We start from the raw sequence: 24,035 nt of genomic DNA, 5'->3' as shown, positions 1-24,035 counted from the left end.
ACTGCTAATTCTTATACTTCTGCTTTTTGGAAATGCACAGTACAATTGGATGGAAACCCAGCTACTTGCAGACAGACAGTGGTATCAGTCAGTTTCTTCAGGGATGATCATTAGCGTAACATCCCCATCCTTTCTCCTCACCAAAACAAAGACTGAGGTGCTGTGCTTGACGGCATCGCTCACTTCCTGAGTGGTGTGGACAGGGTGTCCATTGATGCCAATGATGACGTCATGATCAGTCATACCTCCCCTGCAGAGATATCAACACCATACCATCAATCACAAGCTGAAAAGGTGTCAAACTCTAAGGAAGACACCAGTAACTTTCACACAAGACAAGCCTGCTCCTGTGTCAGCCCCCCCCCCCCCCCCCCAAAAAAAAAAAACCCCTTCACTGATTGTAAATCTCTTCACTGGCAGATATTTGCATGTTAGGTATGTACATTTGCTGATCGTCTTGCTGTTGGCAGGATGACAGTAGGTTAGTAGGTTACTAGACTGGCAATCCAAGTTGTCACTGTGAATTGACAGGCTGTGCTGTAATGCTTGGATGTTAGTCAACTGCTGTGTTCTGTGCAAAGTATAAGGCTTCAATGTCATGGGAGGACAATTAAGAATATAGTCTAAAGAAAGAGAGAAGGATTCTGTCTTCCATAAAAAAGATGTCAGCATTGCCTTTGGGAAGTGCAAGAATAATGAGTTTAATCTAAAGCCTTGAGAACTGCAAGAAATTTCTTAATCCACCCAGAAAGGCCTCCAAATGCCAGTTCACAGCAGATATTGTTACACTCTGTAAACCAGTACCAAAACAAGTCCCAACTGTGCAGCTTTGCAATAAAAATAAGAAAATACATAAATAAATGAAGCCCACAGCTGTGGTATCCAACTTTGAAAAGATTTAATCTGTAAAACAGTGTAGCATTTAGGATAACAATAGGAAAGTGTCTACAATAATCTCTACAATGTACACTTAAAATACAGCAAACAAAACCCATAACATTAAAGCTGCACTGGATATTATATTGAAGAAGCAATGCCTTTCCTGTGTAGTTTATAATGGGAAAGTTACACTCAAATGAATCTCCAGGAAATGTATCACTCAACTCTAAAGACTATGTTAGTATCTTTTAGTAAACTTAGCACAATAGTGAGTAAGAAAACTATCACCTGTGATGAATCATAACACAATATGATAATCAAACTTCTGATAATCAAAGATAATCAGAAGTCATCGAGGTGGATGTGTGTGCATGCATACAAAAAAAGACCTGTTGGCTGAAAAATAGCCATCAACAAGATTCTGGAATAAGTATGGTTATATATGTGACTATTTTTCTCTTCAGAATTGGTAGAGTTCATTTCAATCTGTTGGTTTTCTGGCACAGACCCAGTTTTTAAGCATAGTCCACAATTTTTTTTTGTCAGGTTGGAGCTGGGTCTAATGTTAGCCTGCTTTATCCATGGATGTGTGTTTGAGAGCACTGACAAGTCAAAACACTGAATTGTGTCCAAGTTTTAACTGTCAAACTATTGATTTAAGGTGAATCTGAAGAACTTTGATTTATTAAATATTCCACCTACTCTGTGCAATGTTCCAGTGTATGCAGCAGATACAGTGGAAGCTTAGCTGCACTGTACCGGCAGCTAAACAGCAATGTTCTCAAGTTTGAAAGCTCTTCAATTTTATAGCTGTTCTTTCTTGGTTGACACCCCCTCAGTCGGTGTGATGTAACACTTGCTTCACTGTTGACAGTGACACTAGTGTTCCAGCCATTTCTAGTTCATGGCAGACTCAAGCCTTAGTAATTCCTGGGTCTTAAATAATTTTCTCTTATCTGAGGAAGACAGTTTGGGTCTTCTTCCAGACCATGGCAAACTGGAGACACATACAAATAACTTGTACTTATTTACAGTTGTTTGACTGATGATTCTAAGCTTGAATCTAAGTTTGTGGGATGGCCATTTCAACCCTTTTGAAAATTTCTGGACTAGCCAAGTCAATCAATTTAAATTAACTCTAAAATTCTGCCAAGAAAGTGGTCAAATATCCTACCAGAAGCTTATTGATGGCTACTAATAATATCTGGTTAAATTGCAACTTACTAAGGGATATTTAACCAACTATTAGTGGAGGTGAATATATACTTTTCTAACTTATTATAATCATTTTTTTCCAAGGTGGAATGATTGTACAGCATACATCTGGAAAGACTTGAAAACAAGAACTGGGTGCATAACTTCCATGCCCAGGTTTTAGCATTAAAGTACATACTTGTTGATATTTTGCTTTGACATAATGATCTGAGATCTTTTATAAGGAATCATAAGAGTTTCAGAGTGAGACACAGAGCATTGTCAAGTTGACACACTTTGGGAGGAGAAAGAAGAGAGAGGGTGCTGCTATTTGGGCCTGACATCACTCCGAACAGCATTCCTGATGTGATGTTTACAATATGATAATTGCCCTCAATATCAGGGGATAGCAGGAAATAGCCACAGATCAGAGATATGCATGAATCTCTGGGGTGTCACAGATGGAAGCCATAACTTATAACAATAAACATTTTTGAAGCACTGAAAGCACTAATGGCTCTAAAACAAGTGTTTGTCCAAGGCAGCGCCATCTTTTGCCCCATATTTGTCACATAAGCAACACGAGGCAACTCCTCCACTATTCTCACATCGCCTTTTTGTGCTGGAAGTTCTTTAGATGTTTGGCTACCACCAGATTAGCCTGCTTTGCAACCCAGCAGCTGGAGTCTCTGTTTTTTTAAATGTAGATTGTCAGACCTACACTAAACAACAATGGAAGCTAACAGGTCCAGGTGTTAAGTTGAATATGCTGCATGGATCCTTGACTATGATCTTACTATTAGGGCAGGTTGGTCAGGCAGAAATCTGACGCTTTTCAGAAAATATCCAGAGCTTGATCTCCGGATGCCAAGTTCTAATAGTACATTTCTGCCCCCTACCTATTAATTTTCAAGCTACATGAAATCTCAGTTTTTCACAAAAGAATAAATGTATTGCAGCACAATTCTTACCTGGATGCAGCTGTTCCAGGTATTACCTCATAGATGTAAACACCTGAGCTCACATCTGGAAATTCTGGCTCATGTTCCTTGAGATCTCGGATTAAACTGGACAATCACACAACAACAGAGAAACAGGTTATCCCACTGGTTGAAATTTGTTTCATATCTCATCAAACATCTACATTTTATTTTGAAATGACAAAAGTAATTATAGTTTATGCAGTATTAAATACATGCCTATATATTTCAAAAGGGCAATAATTAGTACGAAAGGTGTAGTTCAGCTAAACCTCTGAGTGGTAGTACTACTGAAATTCAGTGTGCAAGACAACATTACAGGAACACCAGATAAGAAATTTGTGGTTTTTTTAAATAAAATTGGTCAAAACCATGCATCTATCTTTTTACTTTTATCTGGTTATTTTACTGTTTCTTCATATCTTTGATATCTATATTGTGATATTTACTGATCGATAGGTAATGGTAACTGCACATGCTACCTTTTTTTAAACTATAATTCCTATGAAGATGCTCCTTGCTAATTGGCCACTTATTTGATAATATAGACATTTGATATAATATTTGTGATTTTCAAAGTAAAAAAAAGGAACTTTTTCCTACTCAGAGTTTTTTTGTGTGATTTTAGATCCGTATGACAAAATGAAAACAAACTGTAAATTCATACATGTGAAGTTGTGCTGAAAAGAATGATGTCAAACAAGGCAACGTAAATAGTCTTCAAAGGTGAAATATAAAGATAAAATCAAAAGTAGTCAAAAACAGCCAATTATACCCTCCAGAGGCTTAAAGATATGCTATTCACAAATAGAAGCAGGTTGTTACTTCAGCATTTTACATGAATCTGCACTTTAGTAGTCAGAGTCTGCTGGCCATTTAAAAAAACAGGAAGGTTTAAGGCACTGGTACTATTCAATTCAATTTTATTTATATAGCGCCAAATCACAACAAAAGTCGCCTCAAGGCGCTTCATAGATACAGAGAAAAACCCAACAATCATATGACCCCCTATGAGCAAGCACTTTGGCGACAGTGGGAAGGAAAAACTCCCTTTTAACAGGAAGAAACCTCCGGCAGAACCAGGCTCAGGGAGGGGCGGCCATCTGCTGCGACCGGTTGGGGTGAGAGAAGGAAGACAGGATAAAAGACATGCTGTGGAAGAGAGACAGAGGTTAAGCTGTTACCCTCCTGGACTGCCCTTTCACCCTCTGTTTGGATCAAACCCCTCTGCTATGACAGTGCCTGTATATGGCTCCCCAGCCTTTTAAGTTCAAGGTGGTCCTTAGGCCGGTCCTGTCATGTCTCTTTGTGGCTCACTCGCAGGGTCCCTTGCCCGTGCTGCGTCTCAGCCAGTCCTCAGACCTGCGTCCAGGTGAATTTGTGGTGGCAGTAGGAAGCCCTTTCTCTCTGCAGAACACTGTCACCACTGGCATTGTCAGCACTGCCAATCGCAACAGCCTAGAGCTGGGCTTTAAGGACTCTGACATGGACTACATCCAAACTGATGCCATTATAAATGTGAGTGAATAAGCATTATAAACCTATTGATGCCTTTCATTTTAACTGCCTTTATTTGTTTTTATTCTTAATGAACAATGGGTAAGAAAATGTTTTTGTTTTTTTGTATTATTCATAGTATGGAAACTCCGGTGGACCGCTTGTCAACTTGGTAAGAGGATTTATAGTGCTGTCACGTGTAAAGAGATAAGACCAGGCCATTTGCATGTTTGTTATGCTTGCTGCTATGTAGGCGATTTTCTTGTTTTATTTATGACTGTGTGGACTAAGGTCATGATATTGTTTTATTTAATACCCAGTATCTTCACTCTACTCCCTCAGGTTCAAAATTAAGCCTTCCACAAAATATTTTAGGACAAGACCCGATTATGGAGGTCTTTGCATTGTTACTATGGAATAAAATGATACAGATTGTATATTCATTTATCAAGGTTGCTGCCTCCAGCCTGCCTTCCCGAAAATTGCAGCTTTTTTCTAAAGGAGAATAGTTGCCATACCGAGCATGCATTTTTTTAATTGTCCTTTGCTGTGAAAACACAGATAAGTTATGACAATAACCAAGACTGATGATTTGCATTGTGGGTAAAAAGAACACTTAATAGACACTGAGTTGTGTTATGTGCAGTGGAAGAAAAGGACACAGTACTGCTGTTTCTTTCTCTACATGAGGCAAAACTGTGAAATCAATGAAGACCACAGACACAGCTGCCCCTCTATTTTGTGCTTTTAACAGGATGGAGATGTAATAGGCATAAATACTCTGAAAGTGGCTGCTGGAATTTCTTTTGCCATCCCTGTGGACAGAATACGTCAGTTTCTTGCCAACTCCTACAACAGACAAGCCAGCAGTGAGCAGAATCGTATGTTTTTGTCACAGCATCCAGGAATTCAGTTCATGATAACATTTATTCAGTGATAAAGTCATATATATGTGTTTATTTCCCCTCAGGAAATTCACTACCAAAAAAGAAATTCATAGGTGTCCAGATGGTACAACTCACACCATTGTAAGTAAAGGAAAATTCATTTTTCCTAAATTGTCCTGCATTTTAAATGAAGCTAGTCTTAGCTAATTATAGGCCAATCTCCAACCTTCCTTTCATAACAAAAATCCTTGAAAGAGTAGTTGTCAAACAGCTAACAGATCATCTGCAGAGGAATGGTTTATTTGAAGAGTTTCAGTCAGGTTTCAGAGCTCATCACAGCACAGAAACAGCTTTAGTGAAGGTTACAAATGATCTTCTTATGGCCTCTGACAGTCGACTCATCTCTGTGCTTGTCCTGCTAGACCTTAGTGCAGCATTCGATACTGTTGACCATAATATCCTATTAGAGCGATTAGAACATGCTGTAGGTATTACAGGTACTGCACTGCAGTGGTTTGTATCATATCTATCTAATAGACTCCAATTTGTGCATGTAAATGGAGAGTCCTCTTCACACACTGAGGTTAATTATGGAGTTCCACAGGGTTCAGTGCTAGGACCAATTCTGTTTACATTATACATGCTTCCCTTAGGCAGCATCATTAGAAGACATAGCATACATTTTCACTGCTATGCCGATGACACCCAGCTCTATCTGTCCATGAAGCCAGATAACACACACCAATTAGTTAAACTGCAGGAATGTCTTAAAGACATAAAGACCTGGATGGCCGCTAACTTTCTGCTTCTTAATTCAGATAAAACTGAGGTTATTGTACTCGGCCCTGAAAATCTTAGAAATATGGTATCTAACCAGATTCTTACTCTGGATGGCATTACCTTGGCCTCCAGTAACACTGTGAGGAACCTTGGAGTCATTTTTGACCAGGACATGTCCTTCAAAGCACATATTAAACAAATATGTAAGACTCCATTTGCGCAACATCTCTAAAATTAGAAATATCCTGTCTCAGAGTGACGCTGAAAAACTAGTTCATGCATTTATTACTTCCAGGCTGGACTACTGCAATTCATTATTATCAGGATGTCCAAAAAACTCACTGAAAAGCCTTCAGCTAATCCAAAATGCTGCAGCAAGAGTACTGACAGGGACTAGAAAGAGAGAGCATATTTCTCCTGTTTTGGCTTCCCTTCATTGGCTTCCTGTTAAATCCAGAATTGAATTCAAAATCCTGCTCCTCACATACAAGGTCTTAAATAATCAGGCCCCATCTTATCTTAATGACCTTGTAGTACCATATCACCCTATTAGAGCACTTCGCTCTCGCTCTGCAGGCCTACTTGTTGTTCCTAGAGTATTTAAAAGTAGAATGGGAGGCAGAGCCTTCAGTTTTCAGGCCCCTCTTCTGTGGAACCAGCTTCCAGTTTGGATTCGGGAGACAGACACTATCTCTACTTTCAAGATTAGGCTTAAAACTTTCCTTTTTGCTAAAGCATATAGTTAGGGCTGGACCAGGTGATCCTGAATCCTCCCTTAGTTATGCTGCAATAGACGTAGGCTGCCGGGGGATTCCCATGATGCATTGAGTTTTTCCTTTCCAGTCACCTTTCTCACTCACTATGTATTAACAGACCTCTCTGCATTGAATCATATCTGTTATTAAATACCTTCTTCAGGAACAAAAGGCAGTACACAGCTGTTTCACACCTTAGGGTTCACACTCCCTTGCTACCTCCCAGAGTCCTCGAAGAGACAAAATACTCTTCCTGTGGAGTGGTCTGCTTCCCCCAACTTCCTTACTACACCCCCACCATTTGTCTTATAGTGTGAGTGTGGAACATGTTTAAATCCAGTGGCACCAAGGCATTATAAAATAAAATAATGTGATTAATACATAAATAAAAGAAATTCCTATACAGGGGGCAAACTCCTCAAGATGGGTGGTGACCATGGTGGCCGTTTAGAAGTCGGCCATCTTGGATACAACTTATGTTTTTTCAACAGGAAGAGGGCCATGTGACACATCAAACTTATTGGTAATGTCACAAGAAAAACAATGGTATGCTTGGTTTCAATGTAACATTATTCTTTCATGAGTTATTTACAAGTTTCTCTTTGTTCACAGCCATTGACATGTCAAAGAGGTTAACACGTGAGGAGTGGATCGAAATCGTGTTGATATCTGGTGAACGCAGTAACCGGGTCATTGCAGCAGATTTCAATGCAAGACTCCCTACAAGACCACCCATCTCCCATGCTACAGTTAGCAAACTGCTTGCTGGTTCAGTGTTGGATTTGCCAAAATGTGGACGCAAGAAAACTTTCACTAATGAAGGAAAATCAGTGGCTGTCCTAGCTTCATTCAGCAAGAGCCCACAGCGTATCACTCGCCGCATGTCACTGGAGAGTGGCATTAGTCGAACATCCCTTCGGCGGATGTTAGCAACTCACAAATGGCACCCTTACAAACTCTAGCTACTGCAGCATCTCAACGAGGATGACCCAGATCGGCGCACAGAATTTGCAGAATGGGCAAAACAAAAATTGGAACAGGACCCTCAGTTCACGCAGAAGATTTTGTTCAGTGATGAGGCAAACTTTTATGTGAATGGTGAAGTTAACAAACAAAACTACCGCTATTGGTCTGACACGAACCCACATTGGATGGATCCCTCCAAGACTGTTGGAACAACAAAAGTGATGGTTTGGTGTGGTATATGGGGTACAACGATAGTGTGTCTATTCTTCATCAATGGAAACCTCAAGGCCACTGGGTATTTGAAATTGCTACATGATGATGTGTTTCCCTCTTTGTGCATTGAAGCTGGCACGTTCCCTGAGTTTTTCCAGCAAGATGGTGCACCACCACAATATGGGTGCCATGTCTGAGCATTCCTAGATGAACAGTTTCCTGGAAAGTGGATTAGTCGTCGTGGGCCAGTTGAATGGCCCCAAAGGTCTCCCGATCTGACCCCCTTAGACTTTTATCTTTGGGGTCATCTGCGGTGTTGCTATCAGTGTGTGAAGAGTGGGAGAAGAGGGTTGCATTGACAATCCAACACAATGGGCAGTACATTGAACACATTTAATAAGTGGTCAGAAACTTGTAAATAACTCATGAAATAATAAAGTTACGTTGAGACCAAGCACAACATTGTTTTTCTTGTGACATTACCAATAAGTTTGATGTGTCACATGGCCCTCTTCCTATTGAAAAAACAAAAGTTGTATCCAAGATGGCCAAATTCTAAATGGCCACCATGGTCACCACCCATCTTGAGGAGTTTGCCCCCGCACATATACTAATGTGCCACAAACAGGACTTTAATATCACCAACTATTCCCACGTTATTACGGTGTATCCATATAAATGGCCCACCCTATATATCAGATCTATAGTTGGGTGTTCTGGATGCTCAGGTGAAGAGAGAAGCTGATCTTTAAATTGATCACCACCTGGTGATGAGTTTGGGGGGGAACCCAAATATAGTGAGGATTCATTCGGCGCGTCTAGCAAGATCACAAGTACCTACTTCCTGCTGAACTTTGACAGGATGCTGCAGTGGAAGGAATATTTTTGATTATCTCCCCAATCCCACTGACATGCCTTTCATAGAGGAAGCAGAGTATGGAGATGAGCGGGGTGACTCACCCACCACTGGGGGGTGAGGTCACTTTGGCAGTTAAACAGGTCTTTGATGCCAATGCCCCTGGCATGTATGAGATTTGCCCTGAATTCCCAAAGATCCTGGGTGTTGTAGGGCTGTCTTGGTGCCACGCCTATGCAACATCATGTGGAGATCTGTGCCAATGCCTTTGTATTAGTAGACTAGGGTGATGATTCCCATCTTTGAGTAGAGGGGTGTCCTCTAAATATTGACAGCTCACACTACTTAGGGTCTCTGGACAGGTCTACACTAGGGTACTACTGAGGAGAGTCTGTTCATTAGTCAAACCTAGATTCAAGAGGAACAATGTGTTTTTTGTCCTGGCTTTTATCCTCTTGAGATATTCGAGTGGAGAATTTGCCCAACCAGTCTGCATGTTATTTGTGGACTTGGAGAAGGTGTTTGACATCATCCCTTGGGGGATCCTATTGGAGGCACTTTGAAAATATGGACTGTGACCGCGTGCGCCTGTTCGTCTTTGTCTATATGTCAGGTTGGGTCTCTCTGGGTACATCTCAGGCCCTCCAAAGTACGGAGGCCTATCTCCCCTCACCACACTCCCTGCCGGTGGCTGATGCCCTCACACGTTGGTGTGTTGGTGGTCCTTGTCGTCTGGGGCTGGGCGCTCATGTATGTACCGGCTCACTCCTGGTGGCCGATTGGCGGGGCCTGGCGCCTGTGGCCCGGTTGGGCCCCTTCCGGGGGGTGGGATGCCCTCAGGCCTCTGGGCCTGAAGCTCGGTCCTCTCTGGCACAGCTGGCTGCCAGCAGAGCCCGCGAGCACGCCACTGCAACCCCCTCTGGCCTCTGCTCCATAGCTGCTGGGTGACCTCTCGTTTGGGGCTCTACTCAGCTCTTCCCAGGAGGGTGGCACGGTTCCCCCCCTTTTGGTGGTCCTCCTCGGGTCCTTGTACTCTGGAGCCTCTGGATATCTGGGGCGGAGAAAGCTTTGGAATACAAGCATGCTGATCCACACAGGTGTGCACACAGGTGTACACACGGGTGTTCACAGACGCGGACTACACCTTTCTTGGCTGCTGCCTCAAAGCACATTGTGCGCTGTCTATCTTGCGTGCTGCACAATATCGTTTAATATTTAGTATCTACTGTTATCTACTGCTAGCTAGTTTATTGTGATGGTGCTGTTTTTTATTATGTTGTTCTTTTTTTGTTTGCTTTCTCTTCTGTTTTTTTTCTCCATACAGGTGATCCAGGTGTTTTGTTTGTTTTTCTTTCTTTCTTCCCCCCTTTCTCACCGTTTCTTCTCCCCTTTGGTTTTCTTTCTCTCCCTCTCTTTCTTTCATTCTTTCTCCTTGTCCTATCCCCCAGTCATGTCTGTCCCGTTTGTAGCAACCGAAAATAAAATCAATTCATAATTATAATAAAGGTCAATCAAATGGACCAATATGGCAAGGCCATGATGATCCACTTGGTAAAATAAATCCACTTGGCATCTTTCTTGGCCTTAAGACAACTATTCTGATGGCTAAAGATCGAAACGGGACACAAAAAAAAAGGACTGTTTGGAAGTGAGAACTTGGTTGCATTGACGACAATGAGTTGGACTTGTTTCTAGTGGCTGTTGGACTTTGCTGGGGCTGCCCTTTGACACAAATTCTGTTTGTAACTTTTATAGACAGAATTTGTAGGTGGATTTTGTCTCTGCTTTTTGTGTTTATGTTGGCTTTACCAGGTGGTGGCCTCCAGCTTGCAGTGGAACAGTTCATTGCTGAGAAGTAGCAGGAATGAGAATCAGCACCTCCGAGCAGGAGTTTAAGTATGGGTCCGGCAAGAAACCGTGAAGGAGACACAGCAAATGGACCATGGCAGATTCTAATGCTAGCTTCTGCAATAGCCTCAGAAGATATGAGTTGCCCACTAAACCTGAGATAAACCAGTAATAAAACTGTTATACTTTTTTGTAAGGTTTCCATTGGTGAAACGATCCTTCCTCTGTGAAATTCAACTCATTCAGAGACCAGCTGTTTATGGTCTCTCAAAACTAGTCCTGCAAGCAAAAATCATGTTGCTGAATTTTAGAAAATCTTCCACTGCATAACTTGTTCCAGTCACTCACTTGTTCAAACATTATTATTAGCAGTTTTTTTTCTTTTTCTGTTGAGATTTCTGTTGATGTTGATGAAGGTTAACTGTCACTGGTTGGAAAAGGTTGCCAAAGCCCTACGGTGGAAATGAGTGTTTAAAGTGCATTTTTTAATACAAAAACATTTAGTTGTACACCAAACGAAAAAATGCTTCAGCTTGACTCTGCCTGGTTCCTCCTTTGCCAGGCTCACGCCATTTATCTCTAGTGGGAATTGTAATGCTTCATTTAATTTATAGCTGCACCTCCCGGGGTATGGGCTCTTATGTCACAACAAATATGCCTTTTAGGCAAGCTTTAGAACCCCTTATGCAAAGAATGTATCACAGAGTGTTAAAGCATTGTACAACTGTCACCACTCCCAGGTTTTTAAAAAGAGAAAACTCCTTCAGCTTTAAAGCAGTTAAATCCAGTGATGCTTCTGGTTAACTTCTGCTGATCTTGAGGTGTTCCTGTATTCAGATCAGCCCTAAAGATGTTAATCATGTGCTTCACACTGAGTGCCGTCTGACTGAAGTGGTTGGGAATAGAGCACCTGCTACCATACAAAGCAGCCAGTTCTGTATGAGCAAGTCTAAGTTGGAACATGTTTTATTCAAAACCGCTCTTGTAAGTATACACACAAAAAATAGCTGGGGCTTTGAATTCATGATACATGAACAAATAGCACCCCAAAGGAATTCAGTCTGCAAATTGGCCATGTTAAGGAACAGAGTCTAATTTTGGTAGGCAAAGGCCCTTGATGACTCTCTCCCTGGATTTCTCACTGCTTTGTGTGCAGGATTAATACACTTTGATGTTAGCCTCTGATGACAAGCTACTCAGCAAGAGGAAACGCACCACTGATTTTGCCTTAAACCCTTGGGGAGCCCCACAAAAACAGCAGGACACTCACATCTGGATCGATTTTGATGAGAGCGATGTCCATCTTCTGATCCACATCCCTGACCGCAGCTTCATAATGTACGCCACTTTTCAACTCAACTTTTATCCGCTGTTTGTTGGTAAGCACGTGAGCATTTGTGACAATCCAGCCATCCTCTGACACTATAAACCCAGAGCCACTCGACACAGAGACCTCACTGGAAAATGGCACTCTGGCAGTAAAAAAAGATTAATAGCAAAGGTCATTTTGCATCTAAAAGAGCATTTTGAAATGCTACTTCATTTTTCTGCTTTGGTTTGGTTTACCTTTGAAAAAGCTCCAGGTGTACCACAGCTGGGACAATCTTATCCACCACATCTGCAATGAAGTTAAACTTGTAGCGTATACTTCCCGGATGCTGTGCCCCTTTTAGTATAAAAGAAAAGGCATAAAAGTTTTCAAAAAAATTTCTTTAATAGAAAAATGAAATCTTAAAACTTAAACAGACTTTATTTCCAAAACAGTCATGTATCGTTTAAAAGAAAGTGGGGCTGTAAAAAGACTCATACAAAGAGCTGGAAGCAACAAACATCTTCAGCTTCTGTTAATGTTTGGTCGAACCTAGTTATTACTAGGTTCAGTTCATTACTGGCTTGTCTTATTAATGAAGCCTTTTATAGATTTTTCATTTGAGCAGTAAAGCTTTTTTATGAGTATTATTTTTAGGGTTTTGTCATTTTAGAGAGGTCTTAACTAGATCGAATGCAGTCATTTACTTGTTATTAAGTTGACTGCACTTTTGCTGCCATTAGAGAAGCCAAGATGGGAGAAAAGGACATTATCTGCCCTGCAGTTGTTTTGCTGTGTCCGTGTTTTCTGGCCCTCCGCCAGAACACCTACACCTGTATGCACTAGTTTACTCAGTCTCCTATTCAGAATTCAAACATTTATATCAACACTTTTGCTTTGCGTGTCTCTGAATCTGTGTATCATGTGACATGAAGATAATAGTTTCATTTACAATTCTTTCCTTATCAGACTTACAGAATACTTATCAGGCAAGTACTGGCACATTATTACTCCACTCAGAGCTTGTATGGTTTTTAATATTAGTGGGATCACAGGCTTACTGCAAACACAAACATCTTCATTGGTTTATACAAAAGCACACACAATACCCACCCATATGTTTTTGCTAGTATAGATTAGAAGCTTCCTATTAATCTGACATGAAATAAGTCTGATGCTTGAGTGCTCATGAAAGGAAATGGAATTTACCCTGCTTTGGAAAACAGTATTTTCCTCACTTGGGGGCAATATCTCCCAAGTTCTCCTTAGCTCGGTAAACAAACTTGTTGGTCTGAAGCTGCCAGGTTCTTGAGCTGACGCCGTGTTCGTTTGCACAAACAAACTTGTCTGTGCAGAAATGGTCTTAAATGCAAATGACAGTCTGTGTTTTTGCCAAAAGCTACTTTGGCAAAATGCCAACTATTTCTGCCTCTGAAAGCTCTTCCAACAAATCAAGAGTGAGCTCTGCATTGACAGGATAAATTTGTAGCTTTCAGTATCCTCTCAATTACACAAAGGACACACAGCATTGCCAGCTTGCATGTTGTCATGTTGTCATATTGTCATCACACATTAAATTCAACATTTCTATTAAGAATTTATACCGTAAATTATGTTTGTTAAACTTTTTGGGGCCTTTTTATGGATTTGTTTTTGATAGGGATGGTGAAGGCTAACAGGAAAGCGGAGCAAAGACATGGGGGGTCGGACTCGAACCAGCTGCTCTCAGCCGTGCGGCATATGGTCTCCTGCTCATCCTAGTGAGCGAAACCTGCGCCCAGTAAATTATATTTTGTTTTGTTTTTAGCAGGAATTGTTCTTAGGCACTTCAAAAAAGTTGTAAAGTGAAAATTACATGCATTACCTGATGAATAGGGCTGTGTGATATAACCAGAATCTCATATCCCGATGAAAGACATTTCTCATCCCAACAACGATGTATATGGCAAAATAGTGCTTTTTCTGTAAATTCTGCCACTCTCGGGCAGCTCAACTTGTGTGAAGTGTTTTCAGCTGGACATTGTGTACCTAGAGTCGAGTGTTTTGACCAATGCATGAAACTATGCATTGTTAAATATAAGTTGTAACTTCCGCAGTTTTCTTTTTGAGTATTTATTACATGGTGTGCTGCGGGAAAAAGCCTGTTCTAATGTTTGAGTGTAAGGTTTATTTTGAGCACCTGACGGCTCTTCTTTTGCGTCTCATCCGTAAACTCTCTCCATACTCTTTCGTGTGATTTTTGCGTATGTGGTAGAAGAGGTTTGTCATGTTTGACTCTGCGGTGGGGACTAGTTTAGGAATAAGGTCCTTGATTTGTTTTGACTGGTCCTTCTGTTTGGAGCTACCTGTTTCTGCCTCATCTTTAATGGCTATGCTGGTATTCTCTGTGCCTGCATCCATGTGATGACCATCCAAACAATGAAAAAAATTAAATAAACAGTGTATCCAATATATTTCATCATATCGCGCAGCCCTACTGATGAAGTAGTTTAACCTTTTGTTAGACCTGAAATATACAAATGAAAATGAAAACAATGTAAATTTAAAATAGCTTCCATCTAGAAATTTGGATCCATAGTGTTGGGGCCATTATGCTGGCATAGTTTTACAAGATTGCAGCAAATCACTGCAAAGACCTCATCCGTCACTCACATGCTATGACCTAAGCAATTACAAATCTCAACCCAACTGAATGATGTTTTAGATGGCACTCTCTATTGTAGTCATTATCAGCAAAACATCAAATGACAAAGTAGCTTGAAGGGATGTGATTCCATCCTCCAGTTTCAGTCATGTTTTATTCATGTAACTTAAGGTGCTTTATAAGCCACTGAAGATATGCTCCTCTGTAAATAACGCCCATATTACCTGGTATTCTGCACACAGCCAGTAAGGAACACAAATAGTTCAAGAGTCAACTGAGCACTTTCTGTTTAGTTTATGCTCTTTCTCTCTCTCTCACATACACACACACACACAATCTTCATCTTGTATCAACAGAAATAGCAGCCGTAAATATCCCAACATTTCTCGCCTGTCTGTTTCCTGATCACCTTGTTTACAGCAGAGGAAGGTGATGAAATGTAACGACAGGACTCCCGACATACACACTGTTATCTGCAAGTCATAGGGCAGCACTGTCCTCATTTTATCTTATGTAGACTGCTAGCAGTGAGGTTATCAGCAATTTCTGATATAAACTTTAAATTCACTTCACATTTTACTTTACCCAAGTGCTAGTTACTATCAGAATATTCAATTTAATATATTAGCTAAATCCTAGTACTAGTCCCTAATCTGTGCTTATGATCAAGTGGCATATTTGGCATTTTATATTAATGATTAGAGCAAAAGAGAAGGCATAGACTGTATAGAAAAGATGGATGTAACTTTGAGGTCTGAAGTCTGAAACCAAAGTACAATTGACTTAAACCTGCTTTCTTTATAATGGCCAGTAGGGGGCCACATTTGTTGTTGCAAAAAAACCTTGCAGAAAATTCTTCAACTAGTAGTTTCAATTCTTATTAAATACAAAATTAATTACATTCATTTGATAATGTTGTCATCAACGTCATGTGCCACCTATAGGTTGTATTAATGGGACTTATAGGCAGCACGGAGGTGCAGTAGTTAGCAATGTCACTTCCCAAAAAGAGAAGCTCCACCAATCAGTGGAATTACTGACTCTAAGAGATATTGTGAGGCTGAGGATTCCTTCTTGGAACGGTTATGCCCAGGACCTAGTAGCTGTATGACCTTTCTGCGTGGAGTTTGGATGTTCTCCCTGAGCCTGAGACTCTCCACAGGTTGTCTAGCCTCCTCCCACAGTCCAAACACATACAATGTAATGTTAGTCAGTGAGTCTAAAGTGACAACTGGTTAGCCATTTATGTGATATTTGGTTAAAATCTGGTGCAAAGGTCACAGAACTCTTGGACTGAAAACTTGGACTGTCTTCAAAGATTTCTCTGAGACTAAATGAACTCGTACATCTGATGAAGACTGTGGATATATGGCAATGAAAGGGGATTCAGTATGTGGAAGACTGTTATGAAAATGGACATTTTGTGTCCTTTGAACAATTGAAGAGCAAATGCAATCTCCCCAACAAGCATTGTGATCTTTTTTAGAGCAAGCACAGGCCCTCAAATTGCTATCCGATTGTTCAGTCTGACGTCACTAGCCGGGTCATTCTTACTATTCGGTGCCATTTGAGTCCTAATGACATAATATGGTATATTTAGTGTAAAACTTGTCTAATGCTTATTTCTAAACCATTTTCTTGTATGTTTAACCCCCGTCTACCATAGAACACATTGATATATACACAGGATAAATACATTAAAAGTAAATTACTTTTATTTTAGCACAAGTCACTAAAGAACTATGTCCCCAGTCATGCTTGCTCGACTTCAGTTACAAATATAACTTAAAAAAAAAAAAAAGAAATCTAGATTTTTCATCATTTCTGGATTGGCTTATTTCTAATGTTCCTCATCAAATGTTCTTTTTTATTATTAATGCATGTTTAATACTTAAAATCTTTAAAAAATGTTGTGTCCCTGAATCAACTGTCACCCCTGTTACTCTGATAAGAATTCCATAGAACACATCACCTGATTATTCTTTTAGTCACATGACACTCCCGGATGTAACATATTTTGGAGGGAAAACTTTCAAGAAGAAGACGAGTAAGTACCACTCTTTAATCAACCCTTTTTTCAATGTTTTAGCAAGATTTTGTAATGTGGCAAAGCATAACACGTCCAACCTGTTACGCTTATTAATAGTGGAAACAATTTTTTTTTTGTAATTTTTATAATATGGCTAATAAACATGTTAAAAATGGTTCTTAGTGGTCACCATGTACTAGCTTGTTGTTCATCATACTAGTAGTAATGGCTAAGTTTAGCATAAAATCTCCCCCCTGATACCGTCACCCCTGTTATTGCTATGCACTGTAACAGGGGGGACGTAAGATGATAGAAGTTTAGTGTTTAGGGTTATTTATACAAGTGTGTATTGGTAATTATTATTAACCTGTATATATATACTTTTAGAAGATTTTGAATAGTATACATTTGTCAGGGAACGGCACCAATGTCTGCTGCGGAGAAGCAGCGGCGCTACCGAGCACGTCGTGATGCTGACCCTGAGAGAAGACAGATATATCTCAATAAAGAGAAAGAGAAGTGGAGAAAGGACAGAGAGGAAGGGGGAAAAAAAGAAAGTGGCAGATCTCAGTGAACGACAGAAGAGAGCACAGAGAAAGCAGTGGCGAGAAAGGAAAAGAAAGCAGAGGGCTAGTGCCAAAGGCAGGACAGAATTTGAGGCTATGAATACTCCTCCCCTAAGTCCAGAATATTCCCTAGAGCCAGAAAATGCCCCGCAACCAGGACCCTCAAGGTTAGAAGAAGAGTTGACAGTTCAATGCTTTGCTGATTAGGTAGATTTTGTATTTGACTGATAAAACGTGATTTTGCCCTAAAAAGAGAGAGAGAGAGAGAGAGAGAGAGTGAGTGTGTGTGTGTGTGTGTGTGTGTGTGTGTGTGTGTGTGTGTGTGTGTGTGTGTGTGTGTGTGTGAGTCTACCTGCCTAATACATTATAAACATATAATATCCAACGTCTATCTTATACTGTATCTAAACATTTATCTAAACATATATATATAATAATTGTGACAATATTTCCTGTGTTGTAGGCAATACATTGTTGGATGAAGGAATATTAGACAGGGAAGAAGGAGACTCAAGAATGAAATTAAAGAGCTAAAGGCCTTGTTGGAAAAGGAAAAGAGAAAAAAAGAAAAATACAAGAAGAGGTGCCAGCGTTTGGGTGGGGAAAAAAAATCCCCACGTTCTAAAGTGGATGCACTGCTGCGTCATGAAACAGTTAGCAACACAATTAGGAAAAGACTATTACTGCAGGAATCAATCATTGAGGAAATCAGGAATAAATACAAAAACACCAAAAAGGAACGAGAGAGGCAAATTATTGCAAAAACGACAATAGGAAAAATTATAAAGAAATACAGGCTACAGAGGGCTGCACAGACAGCTCTAGGCTTTTCAAAAAAGCGTGGTCAAAGACAAGATGGAGGGCTCATAACCTTTGAAAGAAAGGAAAGCAATAGATTACCAGTTGATTGCAAGCAGAAAATAAAGGCCTTCTTCTTAAGAGATGACGTCAGTCGGATGACAACAGGACGAAAGCAAACTAACTCAAAAGAAAATAAAAAAAACAGAAACGTTTGCTAACTGATTCACTGAAGAATCTGCACCATAAGTTTCTTTCAGAAACTGAGCATCAGGTCTCATATTCTTGTTTCTGCACCTTAAGACCATTTTGGGTTGTGGTGCCCACAGAAGCTGATCGTGAAACCTGTCAGTGCAGGACACATGAGAACTTACAGTTCATGGCCAATGCCCTGTATGTCCAAGGTCTGTCAGCAACAAAACACATTGAAGAGATGGTAGATGCAACAATGTGTGATGCTAAATCCAAAGTCTGTGCATATGGTGAGTGCAAAGACTGTTTCAGTACAACACACACACTCTTGAGACCTCCTAACAACACAGAGATAGCCTTTACCAAGTGGTCTCTAGAAGAGAATGAAAAGTTAAATGATGGAGAGGTATCTGGTAAAAAGTCAACAATTACAGTGAAGACAACTGTCATGACAACAGAGGATGCACTTGCAGGGGAATTTCATGACGGACTACTCAGATTTAGGCGGCACGTCTTTAATATCCGATGGCAGTATAGGGCCTACAGACAACTGAGAGAAAATCTGAGAAACGATGAATGTCTGCTACATGTAGATTTTTGAAGTTTCTTTAAGGTGGTATTTTTTGTCACTGATGTTATGTCCACCCTGTTACCTCCTGTCCACCCTGTTTCTCCTCTGTCCACCCTGTTACCTGTGTGTTTCTTTTGTTAATTAAATCAAATCAACAAACATAATGCATGTCTCTTTGGTTATTGGGAGGGAATGAATCAGCAAAATTAAGTTACTTAAAAATGGAGCCAATTTTTTTTTAATATTCCCTTCGAATCTAAAAACAATCTTTTGAAATTACACTGTGTCTTAAAACTGAACCTGTCTTCTTTCAATATAATGCTTGTTTAAAATACTTCCTTGAAATTTCCTTGCAGATTTTAAAAAGGGACATTGTAGCTTTTAGAAAATGTAAATATTACTATAACTGTGCATTCAAAACAGTTATTAATAGAAAATTGAATGTCCTGTAACAGGGTGGACATTTGGCACGTCATGGTAAAGACTTTGATTTTAAAAAATATTATAATATAATATCCTTAGCTGGACCAATACATTTTTCTTATAGGTTGAAAATCCCTCTTTTAGATGAAATGTTAAAATAATTCAAAATTTTTTATTTTTTGATGAAGAGTGATCACACTGAAATGGCACCGAATAGTAGGAATGACCCAGCCGTGTCTGGGTCTAAACTCCGCTGCAGGTCCATATATCAAACGATCACTATGGCATTACTGAGAGTTGAAAAACTGTTTAAAGTCTTTCATCTTTAATAAAATGATCAGCGTTCTGCTCTACCAGGTGTAACAATTGAGTTTAACATCCAGGCATCCATGAAAACGGAATTTATGACATTTAACGGAGTTAGAAGTTAGCAGGGAGTTAGCTCGCTAGCTTCTATCTAAATACAATATAGCATGTCCTGACTGCGGGGTTTTGGAAACAAATTAAAACGTATAGCTCTGTTATCACTTCCAGCATAAATGAAGACAGAAAACTAAACAGCAGTGACGTTTGTAGGGTTACTGAAGTTGGGCTAGCTGGTATATAATGATGTGCTACGTGACCGCTAGCGACACAGCTATGTTAGCATAATATAAACAAGCTAACTTTTTTTCCACTCGATAAAAGTTAACGTGAGTGTTGTCGGTGGTCAGGAACAAATGTAATCGCATGGCAGGATGCTGTAAAAGGACCAAACTTCAGCCAGGAGAACAACTGAGATAATCCATCCACAATACGTGGTTAGTTATTCATATACTGCTGCATGGGCTGGGCTGTAGTTACATCCTAAGGTTTTAAAAACTGAGCTTAAATAAATGATTAGTGGTAATAAAAGCCGAGGGAGGTCAACAGGGATCACTGACTGTTTTAGGAGCTTTTTGAGATCAAATAGAAGAAAATACATAACATTAAACATGTTAACAACAAAAAAGCCGTATTAAACGCAGACTACTTTAAACCCGGAAGTAGGATTAGTCGCGTCATCACTGAACAATCGGATAACTGATGCAGACTTGTTCATCACAATACAGGGCAAAATGTATTTCTAAAGCATGATCTGTGTTACAGAATCAGAGTCCAAAGCCAGCTTTGCAAAAATCAAGAGTGAATATATATACTTATGAACACTTCGGGTCAGATTTATGCTATAATAGTTTGTCAGCTACAGTTAATTCCAAATGCAGACTTGCCTTTATCAGCTCACCTCACTCCACAGAAATTACATAAATCCAAACCTAAATTTCCAGATATGTATTTTAAGTGTGGTTGACAAGCTACATTAGTCTGTTTTGTATTGGAGCATTCTGGAGAGTCTAAATAAAGATTTTAATAAGATAAACGGTAGCTTAAGGCTAGATCAGTCCTGATGCTGGAAATATAACAACAGAAGTCATCCAGTGTGCTAACATATACATGTTTAGATTGCGTAAGAATCATATTATTTTGAATAAATATAAATAACATGACGCTAAGCTTTGGCCAATGAATGTGAGCTAACAACAACAAGGTCGCGGGTATGGCTGCGACCGTAGGATAGGAAAAAACCCTAATATGAAGGTATTTTACTGTGCATTTTACAGTAATGTTCTGTTCTTCTAGAATATCATTAAAGTTACGTAAATAGACTTTGACTTCACATTTTGAATGTAAATTAACGTTAAATCACTGTAATGTAATACAACATAATTGTCTTGATCAGAGGTGGAAAGAGTACTCAAAATTTGTACTCAAGTACAAGTACTGTTACACTGGTTAAATTGTACTCAATTACAAGTAAAAGTACTGGTGTTAAAAAAATACTTGAGTAAAAGTACAAAGTACTGTTCTCAAAAACTACTCAGAGTATTAATTACTTTTTAACAGACTGATGTTTTATTCTGTTGTCAATAGCAGGCATTCAACTCGATTCACCAGTATAAATATTTATGTTCAAAGCACATTTTTCAGATGAACAAGGTATAGAAAGGTAACTTGTTTTGTAAATAAATGCAGATATAAAAGAAGGAATTTTGTTTGTTAAAACAATGACAAAAATGTTTCTGAACATGCGTAGAACCATTTAAACTTTTCCCCATACACTGAACAACAGGCAGGTAAGTGCCTTAATCTCTTAGCATTTCTTTCACACTTTACTTTCTGAACCTTTTGTTCAGTTTCAGCAAGAGCTGGTTTTCTAAATTAACAGAGGCAATCCGACTTCGTTTGGCAGTGAAGAGTAGACCAGCACAGCTAAAAAGTCGTTCACACGCAGCAGAAGCAGGCAGAGCTGTGTTCAGTTTAAGAGAGAGGTTTTTGATGGCTGAGAAGGAGTGCAGCAGCTCCATGGTGTCTGTGGCACAAGCAAGATAACCATCAAGCTCAACTGCACTTTGCAGCCTTCTGGAGATTGGTCTGGAGAAGAATTCATCTTCATCAGATGACTCTCTTTGCTGATCCTCACTCTCATGCTCTGTCGTTTCAAGATGTTGTTTGATGTATGTCAAGGCTGTAATTGCAAGTAGATAACACAATTTTGTTATTTAAATTTCAGTGATTATTCCTGAACACAAATTTAAAATCGGCAAATTCTCAAAAAGGATTGTTTAGTATTCAGGACAGACCATCAATAACTTACAATGTATTAGGTGAAATACTCACTTAAGCATGTGTTCAAATGTAAAAATACACAAAAATGGGATCACATGATCACTCCTTGAATCGCTACCTTATCGTGGTGGAGGGGTTTGTGTGTCACAGGGATCCCAGGGGCTATGTTGTCTGGGGGCTTTTGCCCCCTGATAGGGTCTCCCATGGCAAATTTGCCCTGGGTGAGGGACCAGACAAAGAGCGATTCATAAGACCCTTATGAAAAGGACATCGAGGGAACAGTTTACCCTGCCCGGGATAGGGTTACCGGGGCCCCGCCCTGGAGCCAGGCCCGGGGAGGGTGCCCGAGGGCGAGCGTCTGGTGGCCGGGCCTTAGTCCATGGGGCCCGGCCGGGCACAGCCCGAAGAGGAGACATGGGCCCATCCTCCCGCAGGCCCACCACCCGCAGGAGGCGCCATAGGGGTCGGGTGCATTGTGTGCCGGGTGGCGGCCAGGAGCGGAGGCCCTGGCGGACTGACCCCCGGCTGCCAAGACTGGCAATAGGGACATGGAATGTCACCTCTCTGGTGGGGAAGGAGCCTGAGTTATCAGAATCAGAATCAGAATCAGAATCAGAATACTTTATTCATCCCGAGGGAAATTAGGGGTTACAGCAGGCAGCACGCTAATGGCGCATGCGCACTCACAAAGGAACCTTCTGACCAACTTTACACAAACATCACATTGGGCAGACATGTCAGAAGGTAGGCTGATAGGAAAAAAACAACGAAAATACACTACATGAGGTAAGAGGAGGAGAAAAAAAACTCCACTCAGACTGAGCTCCTAGTGGGAGAACAGTTTGATAAAAGAAAAAACACCTCAGCACAAAAGCACATGACTATCAATACACCATAGAAACACGAGACAAGCAACAGGGGCGGGTAAAGGGTAAGAGAGAGCCGGCGTAGACAGCGCATCCGGTCCTGCAGCATCTGTGCTGGTCCAGTTGACTGCTATCATCCCCGGTAGGGCACAAGCATCGAAGACGTTGGAAAGGGAGGGGGATGAGTGAGTGCTTATCAGTGTAAGTGTGTGTGTGTGCGTGTCCATAGTTTAGCTGAGACAGTGTCCTTCGGCCTATCAGGCTAAGTAAACAGTCCTCCAGCCAATCCAGGTGTCCTTCATGGGGCGGGAAGAATAGTCATCACACAGTCGTTATCAGGGAGTTGTTTTGGTGGGCTCCAGCCTTGGGCCTGCAGCTGGAGCCGTGGTGTCCAAATGTTGAATATTGTTGATTTCTCCTTTGTGAGCAGCTCGAATTCTAGCACTCCGAGGCTGGTCTCTCGATCTCCCGTTGAAGAGCTGCGAGCCTCCCCATGATGGTATCAAACTTCTGTTCCGTGGTGTTGTCAGTCTTTTGATTCTGAGACCTCACAACTGCAGTGATCCGTTCCGCGATGTTTTCCAACTGTCGCTCAAGGGTCTCATTTTGAGCAGGCCTCTCTCTGATGTTTCCCCTCATACGCTCAATGGTGTTGTTTTGAGCCTTCACAGCAGCTGTAAACGTCTCCAAGGTGTTGACCATATTACGTTCGTTGTGAGAGGTCGCACCTCGTCCCGTCGCTTCGAATCCAGCGGGCAGCCTTGTGGGGGTTTGAACAGCCGGTTCCGCTTTCTTATTTCTCTGATAAACCAGGGCTAAGCCAACGCCGATCAGCATGAACCCTGTTATCATGGTTCCGAATAGGTAGATATCTTCAGCGTCCTCGATCGACAGTCCCGCCAGGCACACGGTCCTCCAGTTCTGCCACCCGTCCATCGTGTAACCGGCAGGGAAAGTCCCTCCAGGGCACTCAGGCTCTCCCGAGCCCCGACTTCTCGTTGAGAAAAGGGTGTCAATAGCACTCAGAGACCAGTTGATCAAATCCATAATTCTCTTTTAGGTTTAGAGAACGACAGTGAGAGACTGTTCCAGGGAAAGTAAATTCACACAAGACAAGACAAGGACATAGAGGCGAA

The 24,035-nt window shown here is 40.8% G+C and overlaps 1 pseudogene across 1 annotated transcript in view; it reads right to left on the bottom strand.

Annotated features, from left to right (window-relative positions):
* Positions 1-84: 84 nt before the first annotated feature.
* The window catches only part of LOC308403913 (serine protease HTRA1-like), a 33,552-nt pseudogene continuing 9,601 nt past the window's right edge, over positions 85-24,035 (bottom strand). Inside the window, exons 2-6 of the transcript in view lie at positions 12,422-12,521; positions 12,126-12,327; positions 4,371-4,543; positions 3,045-3,140; positions 85-250 (exon numbers count right to left, since the gene is read on the bottom strand). The product of the transcript in view is annotated as a serine protease HTRA1-like (transcript). The remainder of the gene's footprint in view (positions 251-3,044; positions 3,141-4,370; positions 4,544-12,125; positions 12,328-12,421; positions 12,522-24,035) is intronic.

The sequence above is a fragment of the Rhamphochromis sp. 'chilingali' genome, assembly GCF_963969265.1.
Source record: "Rhamphochromis sp. 'chilingali' genome assembly, chromosome: 10".
Lineage (NCBI taxonomy): Eukaryota > Metazoa > Chordata > Actinopteri > Cichliformes > Cichlidae > Rhamphochromis > Rhamphochromis sp. 'chilingali'.
Note: the sequence above shows the minus strand (reverse complement) of the source record. Positions and strands in the feature narration are given on the sequence as shown.